The sequence below is a fragment of the Oncorhynchus clarkii genome, chromosome 23, assembly GCF_045791955.1.
Source record: "Oncorhynchus clarkii lewisi isolate Uvic-CL-2024 chromosome 23, UVic_Ocla_1.0, whole genome shotgun sequence".
In the NCBI taxonomy this organism is placed as follows: domain Eukaryota; kingdom Metazoa; phylum Chordata; class Actinopteri; order Salmoniformes; family Salmonidae; genus Oncorhynchus; species Oncorhynchus clarkii.
The window spans coordinates 17,147,734-17,175,196 of NC_092169.1; the positions used below are offsets into that span (position 1 = coordinate 17,147,734).

General features: G+C 44.3%; 1 pseudogene; it reads left to right on the plus strand.

Annotated features, from left to right (window-relative positions):
* Positions 1-759: 759 nt before the first annotated feature.
* The window catches only part of LOC139381250 (formin-2-like), a 60,084-nt pseudogene continuing 33,380 nt past the window's right edge, over positions 760-27,463 (plus strand).

Consider the following 27,463-nt stretch of genomic DNA (forward strand, 5'->3'; position numbering starts at 1 on the left):
TACTGGGCAAGTATTTTATTGGTTCGACTATACTGTATGCGTAGTATACAGTAGACCTAATGTAGTTTTTGTTTATTACTATGTAGAAAACAATTAATATTCATGATAAGAAAAGTGAAACTTAAAGTAATTACACTGCTCAAAAAAATAAAAGGAACACTAAAATAACACATCCTAGATCTGAATGAATGAAATATTCTTATTGAATACATTTTTCATTACATAGTTGAATGTGCTGACAACAAAATCACACAAAGTATCAATGGAAATCAAATTTATCAACCCATGGAGGTCTGGATTTGGAGTCACACTCAAAATTAAAGTGGAAAACCACACTACAGGCTGATCCAACTTTGATGTAATGTCCTTAAAACAAGTCAAAATGAGGCTCAGTAGTGTGTGTATGCCTGTATGACCTCCCTACAATGCCTGGGCAAGCTCCTGATGAGGTGGCGGATGGTCTCCTGAGGGATCTCCTCCCAGACCTGGACTAAAGCATCCGCCAACTCCTGGACAGTCTGTGGTGCAACGTGGAGTTGGTGGATGGAGCGAGACATGATGTCCCAGATGTGCTCAATTGGATTCAGGTCTGGGGAACGGGCGGGCCAGTCCATAGCATCAATGCCTTCCTCTTGCAGGAACTGCTGACACTCTCTAGCCACATGAGGTCTAGCATAGTCTTGCATTAGGAGGAACCCAGGGCCAACCGCACCAGCATATGGTCTCACAAGGGGTCTGAGGATCTCATCTCGGTACCTAATGGCAGTCAGGCTACCTCTGGCGAGCACATGGAAGGCTGTGCGGACCCCCAAAGAAATGCCACCCCACACCATGACTGACCCCCTGCCAAACCGGTCAGGCTGGAGGATGTTGCAGGCAGCAGAACGTTCTCCACGGCATCTCCAGACTCTGTCACATCTGTCACATGCTCAGTGTGAACCTGCTTTCATCTGTGAAGAGCACAGGGCACCAGAGGCGAATTTGCCAATCTTGGTGTCCTCTGGCAAATGCCAAACATCCTGCACGGTGTTGGGCTGTAAGCACAACCCCGACCTGTGGACGTCGGGCCCTCATACCACCCTCATGGAGTCTGTTTCTGACCGTTTGAGCAGACACATGCACATATGTGGCCTGCTGGAGTTTGCAGGGCTCTGGCAGTGCTCCTCCTTGCACAAAGGAGGAGGTAGCGGTCCTGCTGCTGGGTTGTTGCCCTCCTACGGCCTCCTCCACGTCTCCTGATGTACTGGCCTGTCTCCTGGTAGCGCCTCCATGCTCTGGACACTACGCTGACAGACACTGCAAATCTTCTTGCCACAGCTCGCATTGATGTGCCATCCTGGATGAGCTGCACTACCTGAGCCACTTGTGTGGGTTGTAGACTCCGTCTCATGCTACCACTAGAGTGAAAGCACCGCCAGCATTCAAAAGTGACCAAAACATCAGCCAGGAAGCATAGGAACTGAGAAGTGGTCTGTGGTCCCCACCTGCAGAACCACTCCTTTATTGGGGGTGTCTTGCTAATTGGCTATAATTTCCACCTGTTGTCTATTCCATTTGCACAACAGCATGTGAACTTTATTGTCAATCAGTGTTGCTTCCTAAGTGGACAGTTTGATTTCACAGAAGTGTGATTGACTTGGATTTACATTGTGTTGTTCCCTTTATTTTTTTGAGCAGTGTATTTTCATGATCAAAAGTGATAATTCTCAGGTAATTGAATATGCATTTTACATCTGAGTGCAATGCTAACCATTGATAGTTGTATCATAGTGGACATTTTCTGGTGAAGCGATCTTCATCAATGATCTTCCAATGAGCCACACCCAAAGTTCAATTAGTTATCATTGTTTGAATGAACTAGATGTATTGATAACAGTGAACCTAGTGTGTCTAACAAGAGTCAACCGTGTCTAACAAGAGTCAATAGAATGCCCTTGTATAAATATCTTGCAGGTGTTAACGGTAACTACTTAGATAAAACACAAGTGATGTGTTTCCTCCCAGTTCAACCTACTGTACTGAAGATGGCACTGTGGTATGTGTTAGTTCAGGATCAAAGTAATATCAAGCTCACTGGGTTTGTACTAGAGCAAAGACAGGCAGGCTGGAATAAACACCACAGCTATTAATAGATATGCAGGCTGTGGAAATTGAATTATGTGAATCATATTGTCACTCAGACTATAGGCATGACACAAACAACTGCTGACATATTTGTTACAGTACAGGGAATACGCAAGATAATAAAACGTGAGAATGAACAAGGCAGGGTTAATAACCACAATGGATATTTGAAATGTTTATGATGCACAAACCAGAGAGCTATTATTATATTGTATTATTTTTCCAGACGATGGATTAATGATAATGGCAATAGCAGACACTTTGAAAGCATACATTATGGTCCGACTACATTATGTGACTGAAAGTGATAGGGAGTTTGAACAGGAATTTTCCATTGCGGTTTGTTTAGTGTCTTAGCTATCCCATCTGGTTTGCGCTTAGTGGGACTATCATTTGTTTTTCAAAAGCACAATGACCCAAAACACACCTCCAGGCTGTGTAAGGGCTATTTGACCAAGAAGGAGAGTGATGGAGTCCTGCATCAGATGACCTGGCCTCCACATTCACCCTACCTCAACCCAATTGAGATGGTTTGGGATGAGTTGGACTGCAGAGTGAAGGAAAAGTAGCCAACAAGTGCTCAGTATATGTGGGAACTCCTTCAAGACTGTTGGAAAAGCATTTGATATGAAGCTGGTAGAGAGAATGCCAAGACTGTGCAAAGCTGTCATCAAGGCAAATGGTTGCTGGAATGAGTAGGCGTGTCCAAACTTTTGACTGACACTGTACATAAACACATTGTCACAAACACTCAGACAAATATCATGCACACAAACTCACATAGAAATACAGAATGTCCCTGAAATGTATGCACACACACCAATATAGTATCATATAAACAGGCACAAATTGACACACGCTTTCATTCAAGACACACACACACAGGCTCCATTGAAAACAAAATGCATCTCATCTGATTGTAAAGATGTTTAAATATAAACTGAATGAATGGCTACTGAATACTTCCACTCTCTCTATTGTTCATTTCGACTGTCCAGCTTGTACCCTCCTGCAGACAGAATTCAGACCATACAGTCCGCAGAGTCCTAGGTGCTTTTCCTGACAGAGATCTTCTTCGCCAGAGCCTTTAAAGACTGGGTGAAGATTAGTGTGACCAAGATGTTCCGCAGACAGCAGCAACAACACCATCATCCTCACCGGACGCTTCCGCCTTCTCTGGACGGGGAGGAGCCTCGCATTGAACATGCTTGGGTGGGTCGCTCATCCAGCAGCCATTATGCAAGAGAGCAGATAGGAGGTACGGGGAGGAAGAGAGTGAGCCTGTCAGCCTCCTCTCAGAGACAGCATCCTCATAGCGGCTCGCAACAATGGTGAGCAGGCAGGGATTCGTGCTGAGCTCCCAAAGAGCCAGTTCAACAACAGGAGCAGCAGCCCCAGCCCCAGCACCATGGCCTGATTGTCACGGGGGTCCGCCTGTTTAGGAAGATGGGGAACCAGGAGGCCAAGCAGAGGAAGGCAGCAAGGGAAGATGTCCCCTGTGATGGGGAAGTTGAGGACAGGGAACCTGAGAGCTCCAAGAAAGGCAAGTCCAAAGGGGGAGATGGTGGCAAGAAGAAAATCTCAATCGGAAGCCAAAACCTCTTGTTTTTGGGCATGCAAATCAGGAAGAGTCTGTCAAAGTCAAAGGGGCTGTCCAAGGAGGATATCCTGGATGGCAAGGGGTCCCAGTTGGAGGGAGCTGGTGGGGTCAACCTTAGCCTCTCTGCAGACGAGCTGGGAATGATGTCGGATGGTGACCCAGAGCATGGCCACTTGACAATGTCGGATGAGGGCCGGAGAACGAGCTCAGAATCAGACGGGGACCTCTACAGCTTCTACTCTACTACGGATGAGCATGTGATTCATGTGGATCTGCTCTCTGACATCCAGCAAGGTATCAGGGGGAATCATGGGAAGACTGATGTGGTCCTGGATAAAGTCACTGTCCCTTTGGCTGAGGGGGTCACCTCCCCCACCACAGATGGTGATTTTAAATCCCTGGCTCTTGACCCCTCTGACCCACAGGAGGTAGGCTCCACTCTGGGGCCAGAACTGTAAAAGGGACAGGTTGATGAGACACCTGTTGGTACTGATACTGCAGGACCAGACCAAAGTGCTGAGCATAGACAATCAGAGGCAGAGGAAAGGGTTGCATCTGGGGGGAGTCAGATTTAGGTTCACTAAGCGACAGTGGCCCCTCCTCGGCAGATATGGAGGGGAGCAGCAACAGCCCCCTGCCCAAAACCACCAGCACCTACAGCTTCCCAGACACCAACTCCACCACCACGTCCTATGAGAGCGCTGAGGAGACCCAGGACGACCTGGAAAACCTGGTGCTGACCTCCCAGCTGACTAAGAGCCAGAGCTTTGATGGGGCAGGTAGCACCATTGAGGGGTTCAGGTTGGGACCGGGCTCAGGTTCATCCAGAAGTGTGAGTAACATATAACTGAATGTGTAGAGGGAGGGGGACATGGGGAGAGTCTTCCGGTCTCTGAGCAGGAGGAAGAGTAGCTATTCGGTCTCTCTGCTGAAGAGTTACAGTTCCAAAATATCTCTTTCCAGAAGGACGTCCTCCACTAGCTCCACTATCAAGCCCTGTCCTCCCATCCACCCTACCTACGTGAAGATCACCACCAGGCAGCTGCCCTCGTAGGACGGAGCCAGCCTCTGGGGCAGGATTTGGGGGCCACAAGCCCCAGGGATGGAGAACCCCCAGGCAGAGGTCCTGCAGTATCGCCGGGCCTTTCAGTCATTCTGCAGACTGGACCAAGGATATGGAAGGCCTCAGATTGAGGCATGAGGCCGCCACTGACCTCCAGGAGCGTGGGGGTTCAGAGAGAGGCTTTCCAGGGGCGAGTCTGACCCCATGCACCAGACAATGCCTCTCAGGTGTCCAGACCACTACCACAGGACCCTATCAAGATGTCTTCTCTGGTAAGTGACTGAGCGTAGAGGTGCTTCATGAGTTATAGAGTAACATTGGTGAAAAGGAGGTAAATATTGCGGCTAGATGCCTTTTTGCCCAACAGGGATTATGGGATTGTGTAATGATAATTATCATCATGTAAAACTACAATAACCATGAATAAATATTTAGATTTAAACATTAAACATCACGTCATGTAATGTAATGATACAGTATACTGAATTTGAAGATCGACCCCCTGTAAGAACACTGTGCTGTTCCTTATTAAGCAGTATGTTGACATGAATATCCTCCTATCTCAGTATTATTAGGCTACAGAATGCTGATGGTCTGTGGCTTAGCCGTTTTTGGCTCTCAGCTCCTGCAGCAGAGCAGGGAGTGTGAAAATGATCACTCACCCATGGCAATGCCATTCTTTGCCTGACTGTCTGGGAGGGATGCACACACCCACAATCACACTCCTTCACATATGCACAGTACAACTATAGCTAGCTATTCAGATCATTCCTTGATACAGTGGTAAGTTGCTATGTCTTGCCCAAGATTTGAGCTGTCAAGCTTGATGATTAGTTTATCACTCTATCCGGGTCAGCCAGACTATTTTGATATCCAGCCTGGCCCTGGTTTACCTCAGCTATTGGAGTAATCAGTCATGTGACATGGATCTGTTTCAGAGGACATCAATAGCAGAGTTTAAATTGGACAGAGGTCACTAGCCTGTCAACTGTTTTGCTGGTGCTGTTGTTGTTCTTTGTTCATGTGTGTCACTTTTATTCCTTTGGATAAGGTTGTTCATCATAATACTGTACGTGTATCTGAAAGAGTGGTGGCTATTGCATGAAATCGGAGCAACATCGTATTTTAGTAATCATTTCAATTTCTTCATGTTCTTTTAATCACACTGCTAGATAGCTAAAATAGCTTTCCATTTTTACCTGATCAAAATCCAACAAACAAACCAGAATTAATTTTATATTGCTAAATGTTTTTTTGCTACCTCGCGAACAAGATCCAATCGTATTCACAGCGCGGTTAAAACCTAGTTTGCAGCATCGCCACGGATATAACTTTTATACTCCTTCATTCCTTCATTGTTAGTGGTATGTAATTGAAATTTGCCAATATTTTCATTAGTAAATGTGACATTTAAACATTTAAACCACATTTTTCTCTGTGGCTCACATGTTTTAGTGTTAATTTAGCGCTAAATCAAGTTATAACATGTTTACAATAGCATTAAAGAGGATTTATAGTATGAATGTTTAAATGAATCACCTGCCAGTAGAACATGGATCAGTAGGGGAGTTCTTCTCCTCACCAAAGGCTCCTCTGGTCACAATGCCATGACTTGCAAGGCCCAAGTCATGGCATTGTGACCAGAGGAGCCTTTGGATTACAAAATCAGGCCTTCCCTGTCTCTTCCCTGTCTCTGTCTAGGCCTGTTCACAGATTTTCAGAATATCACAGTGATTTCTATAATAATTCCACCATCTGCGACTCTATAATAATCCCATCATCTACAACTTTCTCCATCACTTTCATACCACACACAGCTGAGCAATGTGGTATGACTATTCCTCCCCTCCTCCTAAGGCGGATTGACCAGGATGGCCCTGATAAATACTGTTATTTTGATGGTTTGTACAGTACTGTTTAAATGCCAGCTGTTAATGTGAAGGTTAAACTGTGGCATTTGCAGAAAGACATTTTCATCATGTGATTTCTAAGAAGGTGCCCTCTTTTGGTCTCCCCGGGACCAATACATGTTGTGCAGAGCAGTGGAAATCACAGTATATATAAAATAATAGTGCTAACACAATACTGTTTTACAATACTATATTTAAGTGTTAATACCAGAGAAGCCAGTGTTTGGAGGATATATTGGCACGAGTGTTGTTAGGCACGAGACAAAATAACACACAGTGATACATTAGCTACTTAGTGGGAGCTAAAACTATCCATACAATGTGTATCTGGTTTTGTTTCAGCATTTTGTAGGATAATTAGCACATGTCCTCCTCTCTCACCATGTAATGATGCAGATCAAAAGCTCGAGGCTGAATCTGATATCTGACATATCCCCTAAAAAAGCCCTCTGCTCTATCATCAATATTCATGTCTTTATATGCAGTATCTCTATCTTCATAACAGTGTGTGTCATCTCTAGATATCTATTGTCTGAATCTCTCTCTCTCTCGCTCACCAGCTCTCGCCCTGTTGGAGCGTCTATGTCTGCAGGTGGGGGAGGGAGCGAACGGTGAGGCGGAGAGATTGTGTTGTCGTATGATGGGCCTGGGGCTGCTGCAGCCCCTCAGTGGCTTTTTCAGAGAGCAGCATGAAGACATTGTCAGTCCAGTCACAGCCACCTTTAATGTGAAAACCAACTCTTTACTTCAGCACATTGTTTCACTGCTGCCATTTCAACAAATATCACATTGATCATTGTTAGTATTGTTCACTGAATGAGAGTACATGAAAAAAGTTATTCTAACAAATGTATTCTGGGTTATGTATCAACTACATTATAGACCATCTATCTCCCTATTTACTCTACCTTTTAATCTTTTAGCATTCCATTATGTTGAGAACTGTTCTTATGGACAGGCTTACCATATGAAAGCTGATTTCATAAATGTAAAAATGATTTTCCAAGTAACAGTTCACAGATGTAATCTCATGTGTGTGATTATAATATATCCCACATAGTTCGTCAGGCACGCACGCTGTCAGTGCCATTTTTATCACAGGCCCGTGGCAGCTGAATCCACTCAGATGAAAGGTTCTTAGAATGAGGATTCAAATATAGATTTCGCAACTTAGTATTTTTTCATGACTAGAAATACATTTCATATATTTTCTGTTAGCATGCATGTGTGCGTGTATGCACGTGTGTATAAGTGTGTATGTGTGTGTGTGTGCTCCCTGTTGCAGTATCTTCATAGGGACTGAACTTTGTGTCGTGCGGCAATGGGTTGTCATGTTTCCTTCATTGGTGTGACATGTTGTCAGAGCTGCTTTTCTTTTGCTCAGCCACCAAAGCAGAATTTGTATCTGAACAGTTGAGCATTTGTCTCTGGCTGCACTGTGTGTGTGTGTGTGTCACAGAATGACTGTTTGTAAGGCATGTGTGTGTGTGTGTGTGTGTGTGTGTGTGTGTGTGTGTGTGTGTGTGTGTGTGTGTGTGTGTGTGTGTTGAATGAAAGCGTGTGTCAATTTGTGCCTGTTTATATGGTACTATATTAGTGTGTGTGCATACATTTCAGGGACGTTCTGTATTTCTATGTGAGTTTGTGTGCATGTTATGTCTGAGTGTTTGTGACAATGTGTTTATGTACAGTGCCAGTCAAAAGTTTGGACACACCTACTCATTCCAGCAACCGTTTGCCTTGATGACAGCTTTGCACAGTCTTGGCATTCTCTCTACCAGCTTCATATCAAATGCTTTTCCAACAGTCTTGAAGGAGTTCCCACATATGCTGAGCACTTGTTGGCTGCTTTTCCTTCACTCTGCAATCCAACTCATCCCAAACCATCTCAATTGGGTTGAGGTATGGTGAATGTGGAGGCCAGGTCATCTGATGCAGCACTCCATCACTCTCCTTCTTGGTGAAATAGCCCTTACACAGCCTGGAGGTGTGTTTTGGGTCATTGTGCTTTTGAAAAACAAATGATAGTCCCACTAAGCGCAAACCAGATGGGATGTCGTATCACTGCAGAATGCTGTGGTAGCCATGCTGAATAAGTGCGCCTTGAATAATAAATCATTCCCACAACAATGTCACCTGCAAAACCCCCTCACACATCACACCTCCTCCATTCTTCACGGTGGGAACCACACATGCAGAGATCATCCGTTGACCTACTCTGCATCTCACAAAGACACGGCGGTTGGATCCAAAAATCTCACATTTGCACTCATCAGGCCAACGGACAGACTCCCACCGGTCTAATGTTCATTGCTTGTGTTTTTTGGCCCAAGCAAGTCTCTTCTCATTATTGTTGTCCTTTAATAGTGGTTTCTTTGCAGCAATTAGACCATGAAAGCCTGATTCACGCAGTCTCCTCTGAACAGTTGATGATGAGATGTGTCTGTTACATTTATTTGCGCTGCAATCTGAGGTGCAGTTAACTCTAATGAACTTGTCCTCCGCAGCAGACTCTGAGTCTTCCTTTCCTGTGGCGGTCCTCATGAAAGCTAGTGTCATCATAGCGCTTGATGGTTTTAGCAACTGATCTTGAAGAAACGTAGTTATTAAAGTTATTGAAATGTTCTACATTGACGGACCGTTGTACTTGGTCTTTTACCAAATAGGGCCAAATAGGGCTATCTTCTGTATACCACCCCTACCTGGTCACAACACAACTGATTGGCTCAAACGCATTAAGAAGGAAAGAAATTCCACAAATGAACTTTAAACAAGGCACACCTGTTAATTGAAATGCATTCCAGATGTGCAAAGCTGTCACCAAGGCAAATAGTGACTACTTTGAAGAATCTCAAATATAAAATATAGTTGTATGTTCATAGTTTTGATGTCTTCACTATTATTTTACAATGTAGAAAATAGTACAAATAAAGAAAAACCCTGGAATGAGTAGGTGTTTCCAAACTTTTGACTGGCACTGTACGTAAACACATTGTCACAAACACTCAGACATAACATGCACACGAACTCACATAGAAATACAGAACTTCCCTGCAAAGTATGCACACTAACAAACAGGCACACACATATTCACACATGTTTTCATTCAGTACCTACACACACACGCATGCATGCCGTAAAAAACAGTCATTCTGTGACACACACACACACACTGCTTGCGTAGAGCATCTGCTGACCGCTTTGCATAAGAGCTCCATGTTCCCAGGGCTCAGGCTGCTCTTACACAGCAGAATGCTCACTGTGCCTGGGTTGGTCAGAGCATTTTGTCCCCTCTCACTGTCCCTACCTGGTCCTGGTCCCCAGCTTTGCATTATTCAACATGACCAGAGTCAACATCTCCCCGTGTCTTTTGACAATGCTGCTCTCTCTCACCCATTGTTCTCCCTTCTCTCTCTTTTGTCTCTCTCTCTCACTCAATCTCTTGCCCTTTTTTCTTTTTTCTTTCCTTTCTCCCGTTTTTGTAATGCTACCTTTTATTAAGGTTGATGTTATAGAGTAGGATGCTATAACAGGTTTTGATCATGTTTTCCTCTGGGTCTGTTCTGTAGTTGTGATTCTAGTTGGTGTTTTGTTCTGGCATTAACTGCACAGAAAGAGCGATACCTAAGGTCAGCTCTTGCGTATTGTGTATTTGTCCCTAAAGTGTAGACACACACTCATAAACACACACACACATGCACAGTATTGGAATGGCTTGAGATTCTTGCATAGATGGATAGTCATTATGTAATGGTCTCTGAATTATGATTTGCAATACGTTCATACTAAATTGGGCCCTGAGAATTGTCCAATTCTATCTGGTTATGTAGTCAATATCATATTACTGTGCCGTGCTGAAACTGCTTTCTACAGTGGAAACCATTCACAGCCATTTCCCAGGAAAATAATTTGCTCAGTTGTTAAGGAATACACTCTCATGCATTAAGCGGAACTAATAGAATATACACAGTAACAAGAAGACTTTTCATACCTCAGATGAATGAGATTGGCTTTGAAGGTGGTGTTAACTTTTAGCTTCTCGCAATTTGCCAGAGCTTGCATTCTACCATAGGGAGCCTTGTGCTTAGCAAACACTGTACCTTACCTCACTTTTGAAAAGTAGACATTTGTATTTGTTCAATTCGGAAAGTAAAAGCCCTCTCTATTTGGCATTGTTGGTGAATGTCATCTGAACTGGAATCAACAGACATAGGATTTATTCCTTGAAGATAAGTAAATATGATTTCCTGTTTGTCTGTCAGCTATTGGACTGTACATTAAATAGATGTCTGTCCGCTGTCCTCTTTTGGACAATTTTCTTTATTTGTGTGTATAAGTAAACCAAATCAATTTAAATAATGTTGGTAAAACGTTCCGGTTATGATCACTGTGTTACTGTGAATAAAATATAGATCTAAAAGTAGATACTGAAAAATGCATGTTCATTGCCTTCTCTCCCCAGGAGGACCAGCTATATACCTGGGCTACTTTCGGCCTGCCCTCCTACCTCTGGGTGCCCCATGAAGGGCATACCCCAGGCCGCATCAAGGCCTTGAGGCACCCTCCACAGCCAGCTCAGGTATGTTATCAACACTGTTTTTTGTTGTGGACCACCTCAAGCAGAGTTTCAGAGAAGAACGTTTGTTCAAACAGGAAGACATTGAAAATGTTTGGCCAGATTCAACTGAATGGAAAATTACTGTGAGTGCCTCAGGAGGATAACAGATCTTTGTAGTCTTTTATTTGCTCTTAAGTTAACCAATACCCCGTCCCAGACAGGTTTTGATACAATACTGTCCTCTTGTGGTTATATTTTATATATTTTGTATAATGACAGAGCATGTAGATATCACTCCTGTTCTTCCAACAGAGGTCAGGCTTGTCCTATAATAACTATACAGGTTTCATAAGTATTCACCCACTGAATTTTTTCACAATTTTGTGTAATTACAAAATGGGATTGCTATAGATTTAATTGTGTTTTCTTTTTGCAATTATTCTACACAAAATAACCCATGATGTCAAAGTAAAAAGAAAGTTCTACAAATGTTTATCAATTAATGTAAATTAAATAACTAAAATATAGTTTTTGCATAAGTATTCACCCCCTTTGTTTAGGTAAGCCTAAATTAGTTCAGGAGTAAAATATGTCTGAACAAATCACATAATACGTTACATGGACTCACTCTGTGTGACATCATAGGGATCGACATTATTTTTTTATGACTACCCAATCCTCTGTCCTCCATACTTACAACATCTGTAAGGTCCCTCAGTCATGTATTGAATTTCAAGCACAGATTCAACTACAAAGTAAGGGGAGCTTTTCGAAAGCCTCATGTAAAGACGGGCAGTGATTGGTAGACGGGTAACAATAACAAATCAGACATTGAATATCTCTTTAATATACACGGTCAAGTTAATAATTATGCTGTGGATGAAACCACCCAGACACAACAAAGATACAGTTGTCCTTGTGAACTGAGCTGCAGGATAGGAAGGACACTGATCAGGGGTTCATAAAATCATTCATTTGCTAGTAACAGACATTCATATTCTGGCAATCTCTGAAATTTACTTAGATAATACCTTTGATGATACAGTGGTAGCAATACATGGTTATACGATCTACAGAAAATACAGAAATGCCAAAGGTGGAGGTGTGACTGTTTATATTCAGAACCACATTCCTGTAAAGCTTAGACCGGATCTCATTAAATACTGTTAAAGTAATATGGCTATAGGTTAATCTGCCTCATCTAAAGCCCATTCTGGTGGGAAGCTGTATTAGACCACCAAGTGCTAACAGTCAGTATCTGGATAACATGTATGAAATGCTTGATAATGTATGTGATATAAATAGAGATATATTTTCTGGGTGATTTAAATATTGACTGTCTTTCATCAGGCTGCCCACTCAAGAGAAAGCTTCAAACTAGTGCCTCCAACCTGGTCCAGGTTATCAAAAATGTTTTTATCTTTATTTTACTAGGCAAGTCAGTTAAGAACAAATTCTTATTTTCAATGACAGCCTAGGAACAGTGGGTTAACTGCCTTGTTCAGGGCAGAATAACAGATTTGTACCTTGTCAGCTTGGGGATTTGATCTTGCAACCTTTCGGTTACTAGTCCAACGCTCTGACCACTAGAATGCACTGCCGCCCCAATCAACCTACCAAGGTAGTTACAAAAAGCACAGGAATGAAATCATCAACATCTTTACTAATGCTGCAGAAATTTGTTAGAAAGCAGTATCCAAATCCATCGGATGTAGTGATCGCAATATAGTAGCAATATCTAGGAAAACCAAAGTTCCAAAAGCTGGCCCTAATATAGCTTATAAGAGGCCATACAATAAGTTTTGTAGTGATTCTTATGTTGTTGATGTAAAGAATATTTGTTGGTCTGTGGTGTGTTGAGGAGCTACCAGACGCTGCACTTGACACTTCTATAAATTTGCTTATCCCAGTTAAATAATAAGCATGCACCCAATAAGAAAATGACTGTAAAGCCTGTTAAATTATTAACCATGAAACAAAGATAAATAATGATTGTAAAAAGCTTTGGAGCACCTACGCCCTCGTCATTCATTGAATCAGATGGCCCATTCATCACAAAACCCACTGATATTGCCATCTACTTTAATCATTTTTTCATTGGCAAGATTAGCAAACTTAGGCATGACATGCCAGCAACAAGGCCAAGTATCAGACCAAATTATGAAAGACAAGCATTGTAATTTTGAATTCCATAAAGTGTGGAAGAGGTGAAAAAATTATTGTTGTCTATCAACAATGACAAGCCACCAGGGTCTGACAACTTGGATTGAAAAGTACTGAGGATAATAGCGGACAATATTGCCAGTCCTATTTGCCATATCTTCAATTAAAGCCTACTAGCAAGTGTGTGCCCTCAGGCCTGGAGGGAAGCAAAATGTACTCCCTTACCTAAGGATAGTAAAGACCCCTTTACTGGCTCAAATAGTTGACCAATCAGCCTGTTACCAACTTTGTAAACTATTGGGAAAATGGTGTTTTACCGGATACATGCCCGGCCTCTAGGTCACTTAGAGCTCCCTCCCCTCCTTCTAGGTCACCAGACTGCTTGGTATGGGGGCACACCTGTCACCATCATTACGCGCATCAGCGCATAATGACACTTACCTGGACTCCATCACCTCCTTGATTACCTACCCCTTTGGTTTCTTCCCCAGGCGTCATTGTTTCTGTTTCGTGTCTGTGTGTTGTTCGGGTTTCTTGTTTTGTATTATGTTTTGTTTATTGATTCATTTATTCACTCCCTGAACTTGCTTCCTGACTCCCAGTGCACACGTTACAATATAATTATATTTTACAGTAAACAAATTGACGACAAACTTTCAGCACGCGTTATAGGGAAGGACATTGAACAAGCACAGCAAATAGCCCCACAATCGTTTTATTATCTATTTCTATCAGTCAATCAACAGTCATAACAGTCATAACTGTTGATTGACTGATAGAAATAGATAATAAAACGATTGTGGGGCTATTTGCCTTAGCAGCAGCTAATGGGGATCCATAATAAATACCATGAGGCCATGGTGACAGAGTTCAATGGCTGTGATAGAAGAAAACTGAGAATGCATCAACAACATTGTAGTTACTCCACAATAATGACCTAAATGAAAAGTGTCTTGTAGGCACTAAAGTTATACTGCAAGAAAATACTGCATAGAAATACACTTAATGTCCTAAATGCAAAGCCTTATGTTTGGGGCAATCCAACACAACACTTCACTTACTAACTGCCTCCTTATTTCCAAGCATGGTGGTGGCTGCATCATGTTATGGGTATGCTTGACATTGGCATAGACAGGAGTTTTTCAGGATAAAAAGAAATGGAATGGAGTTAAGCACAAGTAAAATCCTAGAGTAAAACCTGCTTCAGTCTGCTTTACACCAGACACTGGGAGAGGAATTCACCTTTCAGCAGGACAATAACCTACAACACAAAGCCAAATCTATACTGGAGTTGTGTACCAAGAAGACAGTGAATGTTCCTGAGTGGCCAAGTTATCATTTTGACTTGAATCTGCTTGAAAATCCATGGCCAGATGTGGAAATTGCTATCTAGCCATGAACCCCAACACTGTGACCGAGCTTGAAGAACTTTGCAAATAATATGACTATCTAATGAAAGTATATTAGTGTTTCATTCATTTTTTGTGTAGACCGTTGATATATATTAATCCCATTTAGTAACACAGTAAAATGTGAAGAATTCCATGATAGGTAGGTCATTGTCAGAAGAAGGTCAATTCTTGATATGCTGTTGAGCTTTTTAGCTTGTAATGGTATCCTGAACTTCACTTAAAAATATTTGAACTGTAAACTCAACACAAACTGTAGAGTAACTATAGACATGGCTGGAATGTGTGCATCTAACTCTGGGCTCTGCACTCTTCACAAGGCCTCTTTGGAGCTCATTGAGACTTTGATCGTCTTGCGGGTTAAATCTTCGAAGAGTCTCCCCATCCCTGTTCTATCTACCCAGGAGCTACAAGAATGGAGTCTAGACATGTGGCCTTCCCTGATCCTGACCTTACCCTCAACTTACAATGGTCCAAACCCCTGCAACCAAACACGCTCAGTTGTGGGTGTTTACCCTTTTCACTCAGGGTGTGGCGTGTCACATCCACTAGCTTTTAAGTCTGAGAAATTATTCAAAATATAGCATGTGGTATACTAGGCCTAGAAAGCACATTCCTTGAAAAGTGTTAATGTAATCCTGCTTGACAGTTTACATCCTTCAAGAAGGGCTTCAAAACATCACTTCATGTAATATTAATATGTACAATGTTTTGTATTTTTTATTGCTGCTGCTGGAAGAGTGGGTCTGAAATTATTTTTTCCTGACAGAATTCATCAAAGTCAGGGAATCTGTCACAAGAAGATAATGGCAGTGATATTCCAGGGCTGGAGCGGATCATCAATGACTTGAGGATAAAGATTGCAGCACTGGAAATCCTGCATGCATCTCTGGAGATGGAGGTCCACTCTAAGGAGAGTGGGGATAGGGACAATACTGTGGCCTTAGGGGGTGTCAACCACACATGGAAGAAGAGGATGGAGGTTTCCGTATAGACATCACCTGTGAAGGAGGGATTTAGATTTGAAGTGCCTTTCAAGGGAGGATGAATCCCCTCCTCAACCTCTGTCCCATTGATCTCCTCCTCCTCCCTCCCTAACCCTGGCTTTGTCTGTATCTGCCAACAGCAGCAGCAGAGTGGTACCCAGCCACCACCTCCCCCCACCCCAGATATACCCCCTCCTCTTCTTCCTCCTCCCCCTCATCCTCTACCTCAGCTCTCCTCCTCCTTTACCTGGTATGTGCAGACCCTGTCCCCCATCTCCACCCCCTCCCCTGCAGAGCTTTGGACCTCCACCCCCACCCCCTCTACCAGGTAAGGGCCCCCCTCCTCCACCCACACCCCCCAGCAGTGGACCTCCATCTACCCCAGGCTTTGGCCCTCCTACCCCTCCCGGAGGTTTCAAGGTCTCCATGGCCCAGGAGGCTGGCCCCCAGAAGCCCCCCTTCGAGCCCCCAAGCCCATGAAGCCTCTCTACTGGACCAGGATCCAGCTGCATTCTAAAAAGTAATTACTAGTCCACTTTAGTCCAATCACTTTAGATATACACTGAGTGTACAAAACGTTACATTGCCAAACATTACATTTGCCTTCAGAATAGCCTCAATTCGTCAGGGAATGGCATTCCACAGGGATGCTGGCCCATGTTGACTCCAATGCTTCCCACAGTTGTGTCAAGTTGACTGGATGTCCTTTGGGTGGTGGGTCATTCTTGATACACACAGGAAACTGCTAAGCATCAAAAACCCAGCAACGTTGCAGTTCTTGACACAAACCGGTGCGCCTAGCACCTACTACCATTTAAGTTCAAAGGCACTTAAATAATTTGTCTTTCCTATTCACCCTCTGAATGGCACAGATATAGTACACAATCCATGTCTCAATTATCTCAAGGCTTAAACATCCTTCTTTAACCTGTCTCCTCTGCTTCATTTACACTGATTGAAGTGGATTTAACAAGTGACATCAATAAGGGATCATAGCTTTCACCAGGATTCACCTAGTCAAGGAAAGTGGAGGTGTTCTTAATGTTTTGTACAGCCAGTGTGTATGTTTATCCATAGTTACCTTTTTAGCTATATGAGAAAACCATCAACATAACTCATGGATGAGAATGCAAAAGGTAGAGATGGATCATTGACATTTATGGAGGCTTTCTTTACCAAACTATAGAAGGGGTTTTCTGCTGAAGATAAAGATCAGCCATGTTATAGAGATGGGAACCCAGTGTAAAATGAGAGAAAGATGTGGGAAAAGAGTGTGATGAGATGGTGTTTGAGTTGAAACGGGTGTTGTGATGTGCTTTGGTACTGATGTACTTGACTTCACACATAAAGATGTCATGCATGCTATAATACTGTAGTACTGTGACATGTCAGAAAATAAGTCCACCTTATAATAACCAGTGGACATAGTGGTGGGTTTATATTAAGTTATTGGAAATGTAATGTACTGTACAGTAGTTGTCTGAAGAGGTACTGTGGTACTGCTCTCTGCATTCAGGGGCTCGGTAAAGCACAACATGTCAGACATGTTGTATTGTAAGTTTGAGGTGCACTCTTTAGAAAAAAGGGTTCCAAAATTATTCTTTGGCTTTCCCCATTGGAGAACCCATTTTTGTTCCAGGTAGAACCATTTTGGGTTCCATGTAGAACCCTCTGTGGAAAGGGTTTTATATGGAAGCCAAAACTGTTCTACCTGGAACCAAACAGGGTTCTTCAAAGCGTTCTCTTATGGGGACAGCCGAAGAACACTTTTAGGTTCTAGATAGCACCTTTTTCTCTAAGAGTGCATACATCAACAGGATAAAGATCCAATGATAGAAATGTAATGCTGGGAGAAGATCGAGGAGCCATCAGTGGATTTTGATGAGTTTGTCGAGTTATTCTCCAAAAGTTCTATGAAGGAGAAGACGCCATCACCAAGTCCAAGGCCAAACAGGTACTGTACATTGTGTGTGCATACGTTTGTCAGTCGGTCCCATCCCTGTCTCTGTCTCTTGCTGTCCCTCTCTCCGTCACTCTAGTCCCTTGCCTGTGAATGACATGAGGAAGTGATGTACTGTAGCCAGACAGTGATTATGTGGTGTGGGGTCTGGCTCCCCCTGGCTTCTAGGCCTAGTGAGGTGCAGAGCCAGTGAGTGGCGTGTGGCGAAGAAACCCACACTGATGACTGGGAGACGCTGTGGCAGGCCAGTCTGTCATTTTCCTCCCCTGAGACTGCTGCTCTGTGGCTCTGACCCAATAGTCTTACACAGCGTCCCATCCTAAGTTTCTACTGTCCTTTTCTGTCAGCCACTGATCGAAAATAATTTGATAGATTTAAGTACCATGGTAGAGCACTAGCCGAGTATTTCAGCTCTAAGTGGTCACAGAGGAAGGGAGGATATTAAAGAGGGGTTAGTAGAGTATTGGGACAGAGCCTTGTGTGTGCTCTTCCCTCTAGAGGGACTACCTCTGTGTATTCAGAGGTATACAGACAAACTTGAATGAATGGCGAAGAGCAGAACCCAATGCTGATTCACTTTTCATACTCTCTCAGTCAGAGCTGCAGTGAAGAGCATACACTATATATACAAAGTACACTACCGGTCAAAAGTTTTAGAACACCTACTCATTCAAGACTTTTCTTTATTTTGACTATTTTCTACATTGTTGAATAATAGTGAAGACATCAAAACTATGAAATAACACATATGGAATCATGTAGTAACCAAAAATCAAAATATCAAAATATATTTTATATTTAAATTCTTCAAATAGCCACCCTTTGCCTTGATGACAACTTTGCACGCTCTTAGCACTCTCAACCTGCAATGCTTTTCCAACAGCTTTGAAGGAGTTCCCACATATGCTGAGCACTTGTTGGCTACTTTTCCTTCACTCTGTGGTCTGACTCATCCCAAACCATCTCAATTTGGGAATTGTGGAGGCCAAGTCATCTGATGCAGCACTCCACCACTATCCTTTTTGATAAAATAGCCCTTACACAGCCTGGAGGTGTGTTGCGTCATTGTCCAATTGAAAAACAAATTACAGTCCCACTAAGCCCAAACCAGATGGGATGGCATATTGCTGCAGAATGCTGTGGTAGCCATGCTGGTTAATAATGAATTCTAAATAAATTACAGACAGTGTGACCAGTAAAGCACCCCCACACCATAAAACTTCCTCCTCCATGCTTTACGGTGGGAAATACACATGCGGAGATCATCCATTCACCCACACCACATCTCACAAGGACACGGCGGTTGGAACGAAAAATCTTCAATTTGGACTCCAGACCCAAGGACAAATTTCTATCGGTCTAATGTCCATTGCTCCTGTTTCTTGGCCCAAGCAAGTCTCTTATTTTTGTTGGTGTCCTTTAGTAGTGGTTTCTTTGCAGCAATTCGACCACGAAGGCCTGATTCACAGTCTCCTCTGAAAAGTTGATATTGTGAAGTATCTGTTACTTGAACTCTGTGAAGCATTTATTTGGGCTGCAATTTCTGATGTGCAGTTAACTCTTATGAACTTATCCTCTGAAGCAGAAGTAACTCTGGGTCTTCCATTCCTGTGGCGGTCCTTAGAGCCAGTTTCATCATAGCTCTATATGGATTTTGCTTGAAGAAACGTTCAAAGTTCTTGAAATTTTCCAGATTGACTGACCTTCATGTCTTAAAGTGATGATGGACTGTCGTTTCTCTTTGCATATTTGAGCTTTTCTTGCCAAAGTATGGACTTAGTCTTTTACCAAATTGGGCTATCTCCTGTCCTTGGCTCAAACGCAATAAGAATGCAAGAAACTCCACTAATTAACTTTTAACGAGGCACACCTGTTAATTGAAATGCATTCCAGTTGACTACCTCATGAAGCTGGATGAGAGAATGCCAAGAATGAGCAAAGCTGTCATCAAGGCAAAGTGGCTACTTTGAAGAATCTCAAGTATAAAATATGTTGATTTGTTTTACATTTTTGGTTGCTAGATTCCATATGTGTTATTTCGTAGTTTTGATGTCTTCACTATTATTCTACAATGTGAAAACAGTAAAGATAAAGAAAAACTCTTGAATGAGTAGGTGTTCTAAAACTTTTGACCGGTAGTGTATGTGTACACCCATTCAAAGTATTTCAGCCACAGCCGTTGCTGACAGGTGTATAAAATCAAGCACACAGCCATTCAATCTCCATAGACAATCATTGGCAGTAGAAGGGCCTTACTGAAGAACTCAGTGACTTTCAATGTGACACCGTCATAGGAAGCCACTTTTCCCAAAAAATTCTGCCCAGCTTGAGCATCCCCGGTCAACTGTTATTAAGTGCTGTTATTGTGAAGTGGAATGTCTAGGAGCAACAACAGCTCAGCCATGAAGTGGTATGCCACACAAGCTCACAGAACGGGACTGCCAAGTGCTGAAGTGCGTAACAATATTCTGTCCTCTGTTGCAACACTTCCAAACTGCCTCTGGAAGCAACGTCAGCACAATTCATCAAATGGGTTTCCATGGCCTTGCAGCTACACACAAGCCTAAAATCACCATGCGCAATGCCAAACGTCGGCTGGAGTGGTGTAAAGCTCACCGCCATTGGACAAATTTGAGTTTGGCGGAAGCCAGGGGAACTTTACCTGCCCGAATGCATAGTGCCAACGGTAAAGTTTGGTGGAGGAGGAATAAGGGTCTGGGGCTGTTTTTTCATGGTTTGGGCTAGGCCCCTTAGTTCCAGTGAATGGTAATCTTAACACAGCATACAATGACGTTCTAGATGATTCTGTCCTTCCAACTTTGTGGCAACAGTTTGGGGAAGGCCCTTTCCTGTTTTCAGCATGACAATGCCTCCGTGCACATAGCGAGGTCCACTGTCACGACTTCCACCAAAGTCGGCTCCTCTCCTTGTTCGGGTGGCGTTCGGCGATCGATGTCACCGTCTTTCTAGCCATCACCGCTCCATTTTTCATATATCCATTTGTCTTGCCTTGTTACCATACACACCTGGTTTTCATTTCCCCAATCAATCTACTTGTATTTAACCCTTCATGTTTTGTGTGTAATTGTTTCATGTCATGTGGTGTTAGTTCACGCGCTTTATTTTTTTATGTTCCGTTTTTTGAGCGCGTCTGATTGATGTAGTGATCTCGTTTTTTGGAACTATAATAAAAGTGAGCCTGTTCATTATGCTTTGCTCTCCTGCACCTGACTTCGCCTCCATTGACACACCATTGACAGAATGACACACCTCCAATGGAGTCAGCAGGAGCAGGTACCCCGGTTAGAGTAGCGCGTCCAGGAACATTCGGCCATGTTACATCATCTTGGTGCCATGATGGATCACGTTGTCCAGACCATGGACCGCTGGGAGAGACAGGAAGTCTCTCCAGTGCCTGGACCAGCACAAACCGGGGTTGTCTCCACCCGTTCCATCCGGAGAGAATTCCAGTGGGATACGTCTTTCCCTTCCCAGGGAGTATGATGGAACGGCAGCACAGTGACAGGGATTCTTGTTACAACTGGACCTCTACCTGGCCACTGTGCACCCAATTCCCTCAGGAGGGGAAAGAGTGACCGCCCTCGTCTCCTGCCTCACAGGAAGAGCGCTGGAGTGGGCAAACGCCGTGTGGAGAGAAGGAGACACGGTGCCAGACCACTTCGAGGAGTTTACCCGTCGCTTCAGGGCCATCTTCGATCATCCACCTGAGGGCAGATCGGCAAGGGAGAGGCTCTTCCATTTGAGACAGGGGACGAGGAGCGCCCAGGACTTCACCCTGGAATTCCGGACCTTGGCCGCCGGAGCAGGCTGGAACGACAGGGCCCTCATCGACCGTTATCGATGCAGCCTACGAGAGGATGTCCGACGTGAGCTGACCTACAGGGATGCCACTATTTCCTTTGACCAACTGATAGATTTGTCCATCCGGTTGGGTAACCTGATGGTCACCCGCGGACGTCCAGAGGGGGCTCTGTCGGTTCCATTGTCCAGCACCCCCCACTCTGGTGCCCATGGAGTTAGGAGGGGCTGCTCATAAGGAGACTGTAGGAGGAGCCATCACGTGCACCATCTGTGGCCGCAGAGGACACACTGCCGGTCGGTGCTGTGTAGGTTCCTCTGGGAGTTGAAGCAACAGGCATGGCACTCTGGCGTCACTCCAGGTGAGTTTGCACCACACTCCTCCAGAGTCCTCTGTTGATCAACTGTTTGTGTCTGTTTGTTTCCCTGAGTTTTCCCCACATTCCCAGCATAAGGCGCTCGTCGATTCAGGCGCAGCTGGGAATTTTATCGACAGAGCATTAGCCATTAGGTTAGGGATCCCCATTTTTCCTATAGCTAGACCCTTCCCGGTACATGCTCTAGATAGTCAACCATTAGTATCCGGCATAATCAAGGAGGACACCATCTCCTTGGCCATGGTTATGCAGGGGAATCATGGGGAGAGAATCAGTCTCTTTCTCATTGACTCTCTTGCGTTTCCTGTGGTACTATGCCTTCCTTGGTTGGCTCTGCATAACCCCACAATTTCCCGGCAACAGAGGGCTCTCACGGGGTGGTCGTGAGAGTGCTCAGGGAGGTGTGTAGGGGTTTCCGTTGGTGCTACCACGGTGCTACCACGGTGGAAAGTCCAGACCAGGTCTCCACCGTGCACGCGGTGACTATGGATACATGTCTCTGAATCCCTGCGTCAGGGGTACATTCGGCCCTCTACTTCACCCGCCTCCTCAAGTTTATTTTTTGTGAAGAAGAAGGATGGAGGTTTATGCCCGTGCATTGACTATAGAGGTCTCAATCAAATTACAGTGATGTACAGTTACCCCGCTACCTCTTACCGCCACGGTGATTGAGTCATTGCATGGGGCGCACTTCGTCACGAAACTGGATCTCAGGAGTGCATATAACCTGGTGCATATCCGAGAGGGAGACGAATGGAAGACAGCGTTCAGTACCACCACAGGGCATTATGAGTACCTCGTCAGGCCATACGGGTTGATGAATGCTCCATCAGTTTTCCAGTCTTTTGTAGAAGAGATTTTCAGGGACCTGCACGGGCAGGGTGTAGTGGTGTATATCGATGACATTCTGATTTACTCCGCTACATGCACCGAGCATGTGTCCTTGGTGCGCAAGGTACTTGGACCACTGTTGGAGCATGACCTGTACGTCAAGGCTGAGAAATGTCTGTTCTTTCAGTAGGCCGTCTCCTTCCCAGGGGCGGAGATGGAGAGTGACCGCCTTGCAGCCGTCTGTAATTGGCCGACTCCCACCACGGTAAAGGAGGTGCAATGATTTTTAGGGTTTGCCAATTACTACCGGAGATTTATCCGGGCTTTTGGCCAGGTTGCTGCGCCCATTACCTCACTGCTGAAGAGGGGTCCTGTAAGGTTGCAGTGGTCAGTTGAGGCGGACAGGGCTTTTTGGCAACTAAGAGCTCTGTTTACTTCGGCTCCAGTGCAGGCCCATCCGTATCCCTCTTTGGCATTCATAGTGGAGTTGGACGCGTCTTTCCTAACGGATCTTCCTCCCTCACAGGGAAATAACACGATCCTGGTCGTTGTGGATCGTTTTTCTAAGTCCTGACGTCTCCTCCCGCTGCCTGGTCTCCCTACGGCCCTACAGACTGCGGAGGCCCTGTTTACACACGTCTTCCGGCACAACGGGATGCCTGAGGATATAGTGTCGGATCGGGGTCCCCAGTTCACATTGAGAGTTTGGAAGGTGTTTATGGAACGTCTGGGTGTCTCGATTAGCCTTACCTCAGGTTTTCACCCCTAGAGTAACGGGCAGGTAGAGAGAGTCAACCAGGATGTGGGCAGGTTTCTGCGGTCCTATTGCCAGGACCGGCTGGGGGAGTGGGCAGCATTTGTGCCCTGGGCCGAGATGGCACAGAACTCGCTTCGCCATTCCTCCACTAACCTCTCCCCCTTTCAGTGCGTATTGGGGTACCAGCCGGTTCTGGCACCGTGGCATCAACGTCAGACCGAGACTCCTGCGTTGGAAGACTGGTTTAGGCGCGCAGAGGAGACATGGGAGGCCGCCCATTTCCATCTCCAGCGAGCCGCGCGTCGCCAGAAAGCCAGCCCGGACCGTCACCGCAGTGAGACCCGTAACCAGCCCCTCCGCCTGCCCTGCCGGAAGCTGGGTCCGCGGTTTGGGTTCGCGGTGGGGCCACCGTCCTGTGGCCCCACCGCGTGTATGTTATAGATTACAGCTTCCCTCTGATTATCATATTAACCCCTCATTCCATGTGTCTCTCCTCAGGCCGGTGGTGGCTGGTCCGCTCCAGGAATCTGTCCCTCCGCCCCCTTTGGACATCGAGGGGGCCCCGGCGTACATCGTTCGTTCCATCCTGGATTCGAGGCGTCGGGTGGGGGGCCTTCAGTACCTCGTGGAGTGGGAGGGGTATGAACCAGAGGAGAGGTGCTGGGTTCTGGTTGCAGATGTTTTGGATCCTGAACTGCGAAGGTGAAACTCCCGCAGCAATTCACATCAGGAAAATGTTTTGAATGGTCAATTTACTGTAAATTAATAAAACAGTTTATGATTAAAGTGTTATTATATTCTCCAGGTGAATGGTTATTCTGTAGATCCTGTAAAAATTATATACAATGTGATATATCTTCACTATGAACACATCAGACAATATTATCTGCAGTGTAGTACCACCATTATGCACCCATAATTGCTCATGCTGTGCGTCTTTTAGCATTGAAATTAAATTATATCATGTCCACAGTGTGTTTGGAAACCATTTAGCTAGATATATAGGCAGGAGTTCAGTGATGTAACTGACTCTATGTTCAATTATTATATTTTTATCTCCACTGTGAGTTGTGTGATCTGGAGCACATCAAAGTGGTATGACTGAGGCTGGGGTTTACTATCTACACTCACCACACAACCTTATTACCCAGCAGTCACTCTGTATACTCAGCCTGACTGTGGTCACAGGGAAAATCTACTGTAAACCATACAGGTGTACTATCTTAATGTAATCACTGTTGTCACTGACAATTGCCCTGAACAGCAGGAAATGCACACTTGTAGTGTATTCTAGGTTATAAAGGCTTCTAAAGTTTGTAATTTCCACTTTAAAATGTCAGACTTGATTTGTCCTAACTAAAAATCAACCCCTACAAAAATGTCAATGAATTATAATCCACATTTTAATTCATATGCACATGTCCTGATGCGGCAGGATTATTTTCATGTTATGATCAACTGGTCAAATTAAGATCGAACATCTGTACTGTATATGATACTGTCCATGGCTGTTGGCTTACAGCCATGGACAGTATATGTCACGGCCGTCAAAAGGAGGAGACCAAGGTACAGCGTGGTGAGCGTACATATTATTTTTATTAGAAAAGACACCGAACAAAAAAATAAACACTACAAAACAAACCGTGAAGCTAAAGGCTATGTGCCATAAACAAAGTCAACCTCCCACAAAGACAGGTGGGAAAAGGGCTACCTAAGTATGGTTCTCAATCAGAGACAACGATAGACAGCTGTCCCTGATTGAGAACCCTACCCGGCCAAACATAGAAATACAAATAATAGGGCCGCCCGGGTGGCGCAGTGGTCTAGGGCACTGCACAGTGCTAGCTGTGCCACCAGAGACTCTGGGTTCGCGCCCAGGCTCTTTCGCAGCAGGCCGCGATTGGGAGGTCTGTGGGGCGACGCACAATTGGCATAGCGTCGTCCGGGTTAGGGAGGGTTTGGCCGGTAGGGATATCCTTGTCTCATTGCGCACTAGCGACTCCTGTGGCGGGCCGGGCACAGTGCACGCGAACCAGGTCGCCAGGTGCAAGGTGTTTCCTCCGACACATTGGTACGGCTAGCTTCCGGGCTGTGTTAAGAAGCAGGTTGGGTTGTGTTTCAGAGGGCTTTTGACCTTTGTCTCTCCCGAGCCCGTACGGGAGTTGTAGCGATGAGACAAGATAGTAACTACTAACAATTGGATACCACGAAATTAAAAGAAATTAAAAAGAAATACAAATAATAGAACATAGAATACCCACCCCAAATCACACCCTGACCAAACCAAATAGAGACATAAAAAGAATCTATATATATTAAAACTTCTTCAGCAGTTGTAAATGTATGATTTACTAGGCACAATATAGTGACATATAGTTGTCACGAAGCTCATCAGGGAAATGACTGGACCAGGGATATGACTGCAGCGTGGTGAGGGTACATTTTATTTTAATGTTATAAAGGTCGCCAACAAAACAAGAAACAACAAAAACGACTGTGACGCTGACTAGGGCTATACAGGCCACTAACACAGACAGCTACCCACAACTACGGTGAAAAAACAGGCTGCCTATGTATGATTCCCAATCAGAGACAACGATAGACAGCTGTCCCTGATTGAGAACCATACCCGGCCAAAACATAGAAACAGAAAACATAGAAAGATGTTAGAATGCCCAAAAGAAACTAGAATGCCCACCCTAGTCACACCCTGGCCTAACCAAAATAGAGAACAAAAGCCTCTCTATGGCCAGGGCATGACAATAATAAAAGAGAGTGATGATGGATAATTATTGTACAAGTAAACAATATTTTGAGACTCCACAATCTTAAGCAGTTAACTAGATATATTTGTGATCTGCCAATCTTTTCTCACATTGTTGTTGTGACATTTGACTTTTAAATACTCAAATGTCTTGCCATTGATACCCAGCCTGAAATTTGTGGTTTGTGGAAAACGTAAATTGATGAACATCTAATCACAGGAAAAAAGAGCACAATGAACGTATACTACTGTATATTTAGTGGGCAATATTTGGAAATGCTCTCCTACATATCTCCATATGAACTGCATTATCAGTGTGATGGGTTCAAGTGATAAATAAGTCAAGATGTCTCTAAGATCTACAAATTCTAGATCCCCCTCATCGAATATATGATATATGTAGAGAACTGAACTGGAAGGGAAAATTAATCACATTAATTCGACTAGACAAGTTTATAATTTGCATAATGTTTGTGGGATAAGTGGCAACAATTAATTTCCAATAAAATGAAAAGATAAAGGGGATAGAGATTGTTATGGCCTGTTTTGGACTAATTCTAAAGCTTGATCCTCTTTCCCTTCTCTGTTCTCTCTCTCTCTGCGCTCTATTCTCGCTCTCTCTCTCAGGTGGTGAAGCTGTTGAACACCAAGCGATCACAGAACGTGGGGATCCTCATGTCTAGCATCCACTTGGACATGAAGGACATCCAGAATGGTGAGTGGTGATGCTCCACCTCAACCCACTTCACTCAACACAGCATCATGAAATCATTGCAAGCAGTTTTGCCCAGCTAGTTTCCTCAACTCAAGTTTCTAAGACAATGCATTGACCTCTCAGGTTTTGGCATTGCGCCCGGCCTGCCAAAACCTCCCCTAACCTGAACGACACTGGGACAATTGAGTCTCCCAGTCGCGACCGGCTGCGACACAGCCTGGGATCGAACCTGGATCTGCTGTGAAGCATTAGACTGCTGCGCCACTCGGGAGGCCCCAACCTCTCTACACTTTTGATGCATACAGTGCATTAGGAAAGTATTCAGACCTGCTGACTTTTCCACATTTTGTTATGTTACAGTCTTATTCAATCTACACACAATACTAAAAAATTAACCCATTTTAGATATTTTTGCAAATTGCAAATT